Raw genomic sequence first — 12,684 nt, 5'->3', positions numbered from 1 at the left:
GGGACATGCTGCGAATGCGCAACGGTGACTGCAGTTGTGTAGGAAACGGTGCGCTCGTTTTCTTGTTTTGCCCACACTTTTGAGTGTTAGTGTGGCGTGTGAGTGTGCGAAAGAGTGGGCCCAGCAGGAGGCGGTGGTGTGCAGGGCGAGGAGGTGGCCTAGGCTGCGCAATTTGTGCTGTGGGTGCGGGCCTCTTGCAACTTGGTTTATTTGGTTTATTTATGGTTCGCATAAATAAAACCGGAAAAGAGGAATTTATTCTGCTTCCTGTGCGTGCAGTAGTTACAAAGTTGAACGTCTTTACACGATCTGCTGCAGTTTTCAGTGGGCGGGCTTTGTCAGATGGCTTGGAAAAACGCACTGTGTTTCGGCTCGGGAAACATCATGAGCAGTGTCCTGCATGTTTTCTGTGTATAGCTGTCTTTTAACGCATACAGAATTCATTCGAAATCATTGATTTCTCCAATTAACAAGGGTCGCTTTTTGAACCTGCCAGAAGCATTCTTTCAATGTAACAGATTTACTCCGGGGAAAGGCAGCATGACATTGAGAGTAGCTCAAGCTTTCAGCACCCGTATCGGACTGCGTGTATGCAGACACCGCTCAGAATCCCCTGTAAGATTCTCCTTCAATTCTGTTTTGCATTCCGTTTTTCAAAAGGCTGCGCTTTGCTAGTCACAATCCAAGGCTCATGACAGCATTTGAAACCAATCGCCACTGCGTTGGCCGGGAATCGAACCCGGGTTAACTGCTTGGAAGGCAGCTATGCTCACCACTATATCACCAACGCACGCCAACAGGTGCCCTGCAGGACACCACCAGAGAATGCTCACGATTTCGGAAGCTGTCTCCGGGACATGGTGATTCCACACATCCTGAATAAATCATGATATTGTTAGTTGCTGTAGCTAGACGTTCAAATGAGTTTCATGGCCAGATGGACTGTTTCCTCCAGCGGTATAGTATTGCAGTGAGACAGCACGATGCCTGCAAGACTGTCACGCTAAACGCCACAGATTGTGTTTGTGTTGGACAGTTGGACCCTACAGTTGGACCCTCGTCGACAACCTGAATAGCTTATTCAGAAGCAGTGCTGGACCGGGAACGAACCAGCTTCTTCCCAGGCACAAGAGTGACTTGTGAGGACTGCGCGCCGCAGTCAGATTCCTCCGCCCGTCCTACTCCGAGCTGCACCTTGACTGGTTGGCCGGTAGCCAGAGGACGCCGGGACAACGCCCATTGGACAACCGCTGGAACAGAGGCTGCAACAGAGCCTGTCAGCTGGTTTGGTGTTCGTGCCGGGAAATTCCAAATCCATACACAGTGGATAAGTAAACCCCATGTTCTACATTGCGTCTCGAGAATTTAATTGTACCTCAACACAAGTTGTTATCAATTTAATTCATGAGTAATGTATTTACTTCCGAGTTTAGAGTAACAGTGGGTAATAACACTGATTAGCGATTTGGTAACCGAACGATATATATTGACATATATTCTCTGTTGTGTATCTCTTTGTGTTTGCATCTCTTCGGGATTATATACCTTGTATATTGATAACCCTCACAGTAAGGTCTGCCACTCGTATCCAGGCAGACTAGTATATGTTTGGTGCACAATTTATATTAATAAATGTATCTAGTGTATTGAACCCCTGTGTGTGCGTTGTTAGTTGTTCTGACGATTGATTTTCTAAAAGCCCCAACGAACAACCTTGTGATTACTGCTACAATTAATAATTGTCTCAGTAAACCCATCAAACCATTACATTTAATGGCGTCCCTGGGTGGGTGAGTTTAGAATGAAATGAGAATCAGTCGCACAGAATAACTGAAGTTCAGCACAGCACCGCGGCTTCTATACGCGAATACCGGGTGTGCTGATAACTGCGTAAAGAAATCCCCCTGTTTTCTAGCGTTTAGTGTAACGTGTGCTGATTGGAAATCCATCTGCTCGGGTGTCTAGATTCCATACTGTATTTTGGAAAAAGAAAAAAAAAAGTAATACTCTTAAAGTTTCTCTGACGTAATGACAATGGCTGCTAAAATGTCTGAAGTGGAGTCGCTTATAAGTACTATTTCTAGCGACGACAATCCTGGTTACTGGAGTGGTATCGAAAAGTTGAACTTTGATGATATTGAGAAGCTGCAAGTAGATTTAGTAGCTAAGGTAGCGAACCAGCTTAACACAGGAGTGTCTGTGAACGCAGTTCTGGTCCTATCGAGTTTCACCTTAAATCTAGCTAAACAGCTGGAACTGTCTTTGTCCGAGCTGACAAAGTTTCAAAAGCTTCAGGGAACGCTAGAAAGATATAAGGTGGAGCGAGTCGAGTTGTTGGATATAATCAGAGAAAAGAGAGTGAAAAATGAGGAAAGTGAAGACTGACTCAGGGAAGTTTTAGGTAAATTAGATGACTTGTCTGCTAGAGAAACTGCGGCTGAGGTAGCTAGGAGAGACCTGGAAGGGAGCTCGAAAGAAAAAGAAAAAGAAATTGAGAGTTTAAATGAGCTCAGCCAGGAAAGGCAAAAGGAGTCAGATGCTGCCGTACTGGAAGCAAAATAGACTAGATCCCACTTGCATGCCAGCCCACCTAGCAGCCCGGAGCGCTCACCCAACGCGCCGGGAGGAGGTTTCTCCCAGCCAGGGTCTGTGGTCGGATCGGCATGGGGGAGATCGCCGAGTCCTGCGCGAGACGCAAGGGCGAGTCAGTTCAGGCATAGACCCCCTGCTCCTGATCACGGCCGTCTCCCTGCCCGCGGAGAAACCGTAAAAATTAACCTCCACTCCCTGAGGCAGTTAGCCAAAGATGTAGAAAGGTTTGACCCGTCAGTGTCAGGGAATAATGTGGAGACCTACATCGATGAGCTGAGATATACTTTGCAGTTTATGCCCGAAGCGTCCGAACAGGAAAAGGCTATGTAAGTAAGGAAAACTACCAGCCGAGCGATCCACGAGTGGATGTCTAGACAAGGACCGGAAGTCTGTAATAGCTTTGAGGAGCTGTGTCAGGCAATGATCGGAGAATTTTCGGCTTTTATCGATCCCATAGCTGCCGTGGCTGCTGTGCACCATATTAAGCACGAAAAAGCTGAAGCCCCTCGCGACTATTATCAGAGGCTTAGGCGCACTTATTTTGCAGGGCGGAATGAAGAGGGTTGCGAAGAGAACGTGAATTTCAAAGGTTTATTCATTGCTAATCTGCATCCCTCAGTCAGGAAAATGATTGTGATGCACACACAGCGATGAAAATGGCTGACATTAGAAGGTTGGCTCAAAAAGCCTGGGGAGCTGAAGTCTCTGCTTCCTCAGAGCGAAAACCTGCTAAAACGGCCGTGTTCGCCACTAAAGCCAGCAGGGTTGACGACTCGCCTCAGCTCGAGGCAGCTGAGGTTCCTGAGCTCGCTAAGCCCCGGCACAAAATAGGCAGGCAGGACCGCACTAAGCGTCAGAGCCGCCGTGAGCGCTACGGGGAAGGCAAGGGCTCAGGCAGAGTCTATCATAAGACTGGACGAAGGGAGTCGACTGCAGCCCGCCTGGCCAGGCTTGAACAAGCCCTGCCTGAGAGATCAGGACAGGGTAAACCTTCCGCACCGAATGCCAGAAGTGTGAATGAGCTTAGGGGGACCACGCCCCTTCTCACTGGAGGAGGCGGGGATCCGTCCCAAGCCCCTCCCTCAGTCTATCTGATTGGGTGGGAGGGTTCCTGCCTGGAAGAAGGCTGTGACTCTGAGTTGGGCGCTGACCCCGCCCCTGAAGTCAAAGAAAAGGCAGGCTTCCAACAATTCTTAGGGAATCTCAGCCAGAAAGGCAAAGCAAGGCGTATTTATATCAAGGTTTTTCTTGAAAACGTCTTAGATAGAGAAGCACTGATTGACACTGGGGCTGAAATTAGTTTGATGTCAGCCGATCTACTCAGCGAGCTCAAACGAGTAGCGAAAGGAAAAGGCATCAGACTTAAGGTAGAACCGTGTAAGATAGATATTTCCAGCTATACCCAGGATCATGCCAGGATCACACACCGAGTGTGGGTGGCACTTAGGTTCGGGCCAATGAACATGGTGCATCCTGTTTACATCTCTAGGTTAAAAAGAGAGCCACTACTCATTGGCCAAGACCTGCTTGACAGGCTGGAGCCTCTGGTGGACTGCCAGCGTGGAAAATTGTGGGCTCAGGTCAAAAACCCTAAGCCTGTTGCACAGCAAAAAGGGGGATTCAGTGGTTATGCTGTGATCACACAGTGCCCACTGAACACTATAGCTGAGTTGGAGGTTCCTCCTGGTTCCTCTGGACGAGAATAAATGTCTCTTCTTGCTTTCCAAAACTACAGGGAAGTCCTGCCCAGGCCAGCACTCCCACGGTCTCCCAACTACAGGAGCAGTGCTCCGAGCAGCTGCTTGACCCGCCAGGTAAAGCACACCCCCTTTTCATCCCTGAAGAAGAGTGGATCTCCCTGTCCGGTAATGAATGGGAGTCCTTTCTGTGCACCCTGGTACCTCAGGGGGTCCAGGACTACCACCCCATGGTGGTGGGAGGGGGTCCAGGTGGCAGAAGTGCAGGTTGATGATGTAATTCTTAGCCTCAGCTCTGAGAAGTCCATAATCAGTGAAGGTCTGTTCGAGGACCTGTCGCGAAGCTGTCAGGTGACCCTGGTGACGCAGTCACAGGTTCTGTGGTGGGCACCCCCACCTCATAGGTCCATTTGGAGCAAAGGAAGCTGTGTAGCTTCCATCTCCATCGGAAAAAGGAAGTTTGCTCACTACTTCCAGGTAGCACCTCAGCTGACCCATTCGGTCTGCATTGGTGCAGACCTATTGGTTCGACTGGGCGCCCAGCTGGACACAGTAAACAGTGTGCTGTGGAAACGGGTGGACCCAGATGCCCACTCTCTAAGCGGTGACCCCGAGAACATTCGGTCAGGTCAGACGATTCCTCAGGCCTGCCAGGTAGTAAACGAATCGGACCTGATCGTTCCTGCGTCAACAGCAGGGTTTCCGGTACGCCTTGTCCTAAAGAAGGGACAGAGAATGGACGCTGAGATGGTTTTCTTCCAACCATCAGCTCAGTTTATCAGACTGAACCTAGCAGTCTGTTGTACCCCCAAACTGGAACGGAATGGCCGAGCCACCTGCCTGTTGGTGCAGAACATAGCAAAACAAGATGTCAAAATCCCTGCTCGCACTGACATGGGACTGGAATTGACAATAGTTTCTATGATTTCGAACTGGCCATCCCAGTACTGGGGCAGCTCCCTGGTCCCTTGGCTTCATAAAAGCGCCACTGTAATAAAGAAATTAAATCCAAAATCAAGAGGGCAGTTGCCTACTGAAATACAAGAAGTCATCAATTTTAACCTAGCAACACATTAAAGGCTGCATCTATACAAGTACGATTCTAGAAATGCTCACCAGATTACGTTTTAAGAAGGAACTGCGCTTCAGGTTCTGCCGAGATCTTAACTCGGATGGCAGGTTTCAGAGTCCGGAGTGCGGACTGATTGCGCACGGAGGGTCCATATACTGTGGATCCCTCAGTGATCTTCCGCGTGTTCAAACAGCCAGCGTGTGACTCCCCTGTCCCCGTGACCTCATTGCTCTGCTCTCTCCTCTGTGCAGCCGAGCCCGATTCACGGTAAAGTGAAAAAAAATATGCCCTCAACGTGAGATTTACTCTGGAGCGAGGATAGATGTTACCTTTTTATCATTGAACAGGATGTATGTGATGTGGCGACTAGGTTCAATTTTGTATCCTCTTTAAAAGATTAAGGACTGGGGTGAGCGTGATTTACCACCCTTTCAGCTAAGAACCCGACGTGCGCACCGTTTAAGCTGCATAGACTCGGTCGTTTAACTCTTCTCCATTAGCAGGGTTAAGGTTAAAGAAAAAAAACATTGCTGACTTCTTTTTTTTTGCCAGCTGCTAGCGCTGATTAGCAAGGTTTGTATTTCATGTTTTGCAAGTTGCATCCATTTTAAGAAAAACAAGTCGTGTTAAAGACAGGAAATGAATACTTGCATTTAATTAAGTCTAGCCGTAGGCGGTTATCCACTGGGATTCAGACCCAGGGCCTCCTGTTTACTAGGCAGGCGCTTTAACCAACTAAGCCACAGCGCCCCGGGAGTGCTGTCCTTTTGCAGCCACTTGGACACACCACTCAGACACATCTGCATTCGGTGTGTGCTCCGCCTGCTCGCTGAGCAAGTTGCCACCTTTACATACAATAGCAACATCGACACCAAGAGAAAGGATGACAAATGGCTTTTATCTGGAACTTTTCATGTCCAAGGAGCTCAATGTGCTTTCTGTGTACAACAGGGCCACTGAACTCCACGCTGGCCACTGAACCACAGCAGTGGCTTGCTGGCTTGACATCTCCCAAGGAAAATGTTGAAATCGCATGTGGAACAGGAAAATGACCCTCGAGTACGAGGGAAAAAAAAGAAAAAGATCATCTGGAGCGCGCCAACCCAGTTGGGACAGCCCAGTTTTGTTAACGAGGTGGCCGAGTGGTTAAGGCTATGGATTGCTAATCCATTGTGCTTTGCACGCATGGGTTCAAATCCCATCCTCGTTGGTTTCCATGTCTGTTTCCATTCTGTTTTTGATCCCTATTGCTCAATGCACAGTGAAAGCATTGCATACATGTGTCTGACAATGAGAAATGGGCCCCTGAGACAGTCATTTGCCTGTTTCACAAATGATCGTATTTTACTAGAGATTCTGTTTGGGATTCAGATGTGCATTCGGACAGCAATCCCTTTCAAGAAATGATACGTTCTGGATGAGGTCAAAGGTGCTGGAACACTGTATTTAGGATGTGTTTGCAGTTATTCTGTGTTTCTAGCTTCAACCCAGTGATATATATATATATGCTCACTGCTTTTTTGGTACATGCCCAGGGCAATAATCATTATGAGGATTTATTTCCATATGTGCTAGAGGTAGTGTTGTGAAATTCTTCAACACACTGGATCGCAGGTTTAAACCTGCACTCTTACTCCTTAAATACCAACAAATGCAGATATGTAGCAATCATATTGTAGCTGACACTCATTTGCCTGTTTCACAAATGATCATATTTTACTAGAGATTCTGTTTGGGATACGGATGTGCATTCTGACAACAATCTCTTTCAAAAAATGATTTTACCTTATCGCAGCTTTGCCCCTCTTGCCTCTTTGGAAAATATCTCCATCTTGTGGTCGTTGTTGGTAATGTCTAGACAATATCTCCATCTTGTGGTCGTTGTTGGTAATGTCTAGACAATATCTCCATCATGTGGTCGTTGTTGGTAATGTCTTCTTATGCCCTTTTTTTATTTCAATTCTTTATTAGTTGATTCTAGAATCTCTACAATAGAGCTGAAAATATCAGTTTTGTAGCAGACAATATGACATTAGTTATAGTCCAATTAAGACTTTATTACCCTGTTTGTAACATAACAAATTAAAATTGATTAAAACTAAGTTTGGAACACCAGGGAACATAAAAAATGATTTTTAGGAAAACCATGAGGTTCTCTGTGTCCGATGCCTGCAAGTGGAGAAAGCTAGAATCCTTTGCTTTTTCAAAATTTGAAAATAAACATCATATAACAACAGCTTTCATTCCTAGGAGTGAAAAATAACCATTTTTGAAGACATATTAGTTTCTAAAACACTACAATAAAGTTAAAAACATCCGTTTTATATTACTTTTAGTATTTTTAGTGAAATTAGTCATTTATTGCACTATTTTTAATATAATCTCTAATTAAAAGTGAATAGAATTAAGTTTGGAGCAACAAGGAACACAAAAAAAAAGATTTTAAGGAAAAAAATGATGTCTTCTGTGCCAGGTGCCTGCAAGGGGAGAAAGCTAGAATCCTACCCAGGCTCCTGGAGCTCTGTCCTGGCTAAAGGAGGGTGAATCCATCCCCTTCAAAGCTCCATAAAAAAATGATCATTTAAAATTTGAAAAAAAAAACATCATATAACAACAGTTTTCATTCATAGGAGTGAAAAACAACCATTTTTGAAGACATATTAGTTTCTAAAACACTACAATAAAGTTGAAAACATCCGTTTTATATTACATTAATTTTTGTGAAATTAGTCATTTATTGCACTATTTTTAATAAAATCTCTAATTAAAAGTGATTAAAATTAAGTTTGGAACAACAAGGAACACAAAAAAAAAGATTTTAAGGAAAAAAATATTGTCTTCTGTGCCAGGTGCCTGCAAGGGGAGAAAGCTAGAATCCTACGCAGGCTCCTGGAGCTCTGTCCTGGCTAAGGGAGGGTGAATCCATCCCCTTCAAAGCTCCATGAAAAAATGATATTTTTAAATTTGAAAAAAAAACATTATAGAACAACATCTCTTGGTCAACAGAGTGCAAAAATCCAACTTTGAAGAAAATCCATTGACTGATCCCCGAATCCTGACGTTTCTTTGCATGATATCGGGCTTGCAACCACTTTCTAGAAAATTATGAAAAATGCCAAAAATGAAAAAAAAGTTATCAATTCTAGAGCCTAAGAGGAAAACAAGACAAATGTATATCTCCAAATAATTTTATGTGCTTCAGAAGAGCCCAGGAAAGTTTTTTGCATACATGAAACCACGCCCGTTTGCACGTAAGCAGACATGGTTGCACACACGACTGCATGAAAGCACGCGTGCATGCGAAGTCATCCTGTTGAGCATTTGAAAAGCCGCACCACGCCGCACTTGAAATAGCTCTTACCTTAGTGGTAGACGCAGGAATCGCCTTTTTATTTACGCTCTTACCAACGCGATGGAAAGCAAAACAAAGCAAAGCAGAGCAAAACAAAACGAACAAACGAAAACCCTCACGTCCCGCACTTGCATATAACGCCGTTACGTGCCCAAGCGGTATTGTACGTCATCCTAGCACTGCACCCCGGGGCGTACGGTATATGGGAACGAGCACACGCCATGAATCGTCTCGAATCAGTCTCTACAGCTGTAAGGTGCCTTGAAGCGTGCACCCCCAACATTCTTCTTTGCGCATCTGTGAAAGGTAAACTCTTGAGCAAACTCTGAACCAGCTCTAAGGAAACTAATCCGATTAGACGTTACTTTGACTCATCTTTTTACTCTCAGTGCTGGTTTGCTCAAACTCCAGCTAGGGTTAGTGTTAGCATTCCCACGCTACTTAGACACTTTGTTTACGCTCAGTGCTGGATTTTGGGAACTTCAGGACGAGTGGGAATTTTCTCCTATCTGTCAATTCTGTTTTGTTTTGGAAACTCTTGGCTGCCTATATTGTACAGTGCAGCGTGAAGGAAACATTTTCCAAAACTGTGTCAGCTCAAAAGTTGTAAGAAAACCTCTCCAGCTGCTTTAACTCTCTTCATTTTTGTCATTTAATGTGACACTCGATGTATAACTGGAGCCTCACATATGCAAATGGTGAGGCTCCAGTTCGACACCACTTTACAGTATATGACAAAAGCATGGCAGACTGTGCCGGACCGGCAGATAACTTCCGCTTATTTTTACCATATTAAACATTGGAAATCCAACCACTTTCATTTGTGACACTTGATTTTGGCTCCACCTAAGACACTCTTAAATCTTCAAACACTTTTCTCTTCTCCCGCAACACTCTTGTCTGTCGGCACTATGTGGCAGTGTTGCATGACAACCCATCTCACCACGGAAAGGAACCTAACAGCTTTGGTAAGAAAGGAGAAAAGGACCTGGCCCGTACGATTAGGCGTTATTAGCACCACGCTCTAACCAACTGAGCTAACCGGCCTCACGACAGTGCTCCTCTCTGTGCTGCAAAAAATCAAACTCAGGGAATTTCTTTTGTCCTCCTTTGAATAGAAAGCCGTGTAATTCAGTGTTTGGGCTTTCTCGTGCAGTTTTTATGGTTCTTGTAACCCAAATCCTACACTGGCCTGAAGTGCCCCCCCATTTCACAGCATTTTTCAGCTGATTTAAAATGTACCTAAAGGAGAAGCATTATTGAAGACCATCAATTACCAAGAGCTTTTGTCAAAGGTTTTGGTGGTCATTTTGAATGACCACAGAGCGCTGTGACCTCGGTTTTACATCTCATCCAAAAGACAGCGCCCTTTTACAACACAGCATCTCCGTCACTATACTGGGGCATTGGGACCCGCACAGACCTCAGGGTGAGCGCCCCACCGCCGGCACCATTAACACCGCTTCCAGCTGGAAGCTTTTTTTTTCCCTGTAGCTCACCCTCATCCGGGTACTGACCTGGCTCACACCTGCTTAGCTTCAGTGGGTTTTTTGAGTTGCGAGTTGCAAGGGGATGCAAGTGATGGAGCCGCTCGCTGCAAAAGCCACTGCATTGGCCGGGAATCGAACCCGAGCCTCCCGCGTGGCAGGCAAGAATTCTACCACTGAACCACCAATGCTCAGTGCCTGGGTCTTCAAAAAAGACGCTTTTTTGGTGCTCTGTGCAAAACGCGTCGACATCTGCTTCCAGCTGCAAAATGCCATTCGCGGACGCTGAAGAACTTATTTCCAAGGCAGCGGGTACAAGCGATTGGGCGTTTTAAAACCACCAGGAACAGCAAAGAGGCGCGCTTCTTTGCTTGCGCCGAAACACACCGACTGGAGGCGGATAACGTAGTCGGCAGGATTACGAACCTGCGCGGGGAGACCCCAATGGATTTCTAGTCCATCGCCTTAACCACTCGGCCACGACTACAGCAAGCCCCACTGCCGCTGCGTTCTTGCTACAATCTTACCTGGATCGCGAGGCGCCGGCGGAAGCCTATTTCAAAGTCGTTCTCCGTTTCAAAAAAACATTTCCAAAATACAAGCCTTGCAGACAGACACGCCTCAGAGGACTTAAGGGTGGCTTCATGTCGGAATGATAAAGTCTCCCCGTCCGGACATGAAAATGCCACTTTGTTACACATAAAAAAAGAATCAACAACAGAGAAATGCCCACAAGCATTTGAAAAGCCGCACCACGTCGCACTTGAAATAGCTCTTACATTAGTGGTAGACGCAGGAATCGCCTTTTTATTTACGCTCTTACCAACGCGATGGAAAGCAAAACAAAGCAAAGCAGAGCAAAACAAAACGAACAAACGAAAACCTTGCGTATAACGCCGTTACGTGCCCAAGCGGAATTGTACATCATCCTAGCACTGCACCCCGGGGCGTACGGTATATGGGAACGAGCACACGCCACGAATCGTCTCGAATCACTCCCTACAGCTGTAAGGCGCCTTGAAGCGTGCACCCCCAACATTCTTCTTTGCGCATGTGTGAAAGGTAAACTCTTGAGCAGACTCTGAACCAGCTCTAAGGAAACTAATCCGATTAGACGTTACTTTGACTCATCTTTTTACGCTCAGTGCTGGATTGCTCAAACTCCAGCTAGGGTTAGGGTTAGCTTTCCCACGCTACTTAGACACTTTGTTTACGCTCAGTGCTGGATTTTGGGAACTTCAGGATGAGTGGGAATTTTCTCCTATCTGTCAATTCTGTTTTGTTTTGGAGACTCTTGGCTGCCTATGTTGTACAGTGCAGCGTGAAGGAAACATTTTCCAAAACTGTGTCAGCTCAAAAGTTGTAAGAAAACCTCTCCAGCTGCTTTAACTCTCTTCATTTTTGTCATTTAATGTGACACTCGATGTATAACTGGAGCCTCACATATGCAAATGGTGAGGCTCCAGTTCGACACCCAGTTCGACACCACTTTACAGTATATGACAAAAGCATGGCAGACTGTGCCGGACCGGCAGATAACTTCCGCTTATTTTTACCATATTAAACATTGGAAATCCTCCCACTTGTATTTGTGACACTTGATTTTGGCTCCACCTAAGACACTCTTAAATCTTCAAACACTTTTCTCTTCTCCCGCAACACTCTTGTCTGTCGGCACTACGTGGCAGCGTTGCATGACAACCCCTCTCACCACGGAAAGGAACCTAACAGCTTTGGTAAGAGAGGAGAAAAGGACCTGGCCAGTATGGGGCTCGAACCCGGGACCTTGGCATTATTAGCACCACGCTCGAACCAACTGAGCTAACCGGCCTCACAACAGTGCTCCTCTCTGTGCTGCAAAAAATCGAACTCAGGGAATTTCTTTTGTCCTCCTTTGAAAAGAAAGCCGTGTAATTCAGTGTTTGGGCTTTCTCGTGCAGTTTTTATGGTTCTTGTAACCCAAATCCTACACTGGCCTGAAGTGCCCCCCCATTTCACAGCATTTTACAGCTGATTTAAAATGTACCTAAAGGAGAAGCATTATTGAAGACCATCAATTACCAAGAGCTTTTGTCAAAGGTTTTGGTGGTCATTTTGAATGACCACAGAGCGCTGTGACCTCGGTTTTACATCTCATCCAAAAGACAGCGCCCTTTTACAACACAGCATCTCCGTCACTATACTGGGGCATTGGGACCCGCACAGACCTCAGGGTGAGCGCCCCACCGCCGGCACCATTAACACCGCTTCCAGCTGGAAGCTTTGTTTTTCCCTGTAGCTCACCCTCATCCGGGTACTGACCTGGCTCACACCTGCTTAGCTTCAGTGGGTTTTTTGAGTTGCGAGTTGCAAGGGGATGCAAGTGATGGAGCCGCTCGCTGCAAAAGCCACTGCATTGGCCGGGAATCGAACCCGAGCCTCCCGCGTGGCAGGCGAGAATTCTACCACTGAACCACCAATGCTCAGTGCCTGGGTCTTCAAAAA

The 12,684-nt window shown here is 46.2% G+C and overlaps 5 non-coding genes across 5 annotated transcripts; 1 reads left to right on the top strand and 4 right to left on the bottom strand.

Moving 5' to 3' along the window:
* Positions 1 to 718: 718 nt before the first annotated feature.
* trnag-ucc (transfer RNA glycine (anticodon UCC)) lies at positions 719 to 790 on the bottom strand. The gene has a single exon. It is a non-coding gene; the product is annotated as a tRNA-Gly (tRNA).
* Positions 791 to 6,489: 5,699 nt separating this feature from the next.
* Positions 6,490 to 6,571, top strand: trnas-gcu (transfer RNA serine (anticodon GCU)). Its single transcript has one exon. It is a non-coding gene; the product is annotated as a tRNA-Ser (tRNA).
* Positions 6,572 to 10,320: 3,749 nt separating this feature from the next.
* trnag-gcc (transfer RNA glycine (anticodon GCC)) lies at positions 10,321 to 10,391 on the bottom strand. The gene has a single exon. It is a non-coding gene; the product is annotated as a tRNA-Gly (tRNA).
* A 213-nt stretch (positions 10,392 to 10,604) lies between these two features.
* Positions 10,605 to 10,687, bottom strand: trnas-aga (transfer RNA serine (anticodon AGA)). Its single transcript has one exon. It is a non-coding gene; the product is annotated as a tRNA-Ser (tRNA).
* Positions 10,688 to 12,591: 1,904 nt separating this feature from the next.
* Positions 12,592 to 12,662, bottom strand: trnag-gcc (transfer RNA glycine (anticodon GCC)). Its single transcript has one exon. It is a non-coding gene; the product is annotated as a tRNA-Gly (tRNA).
* Positions 12,663 to 12,684: the final 22 nt, after the last annotated feature.

This window comes from Lepisosteus platostomus, unplaced genomic scaffold (genome assembly GCF_059453375.1).
Source record: "Lepisosteus platostomus isolate fLepPlt1 unplaced genomic scaffold, fLepPlt1.hap1 Scaffold_78_H1, whole genome shotgun sequence".
Classification (NCBI taxonomy): Eukaryota; Metazoa; Chordata; class Actinopteri; order Semionotiformes; family Lepisosteidae; genus Lepisosteus; species Lepisosteus platostomus.
This window is presented reverse-complemented; position numbering and strand designations above follow the sequence as displayed.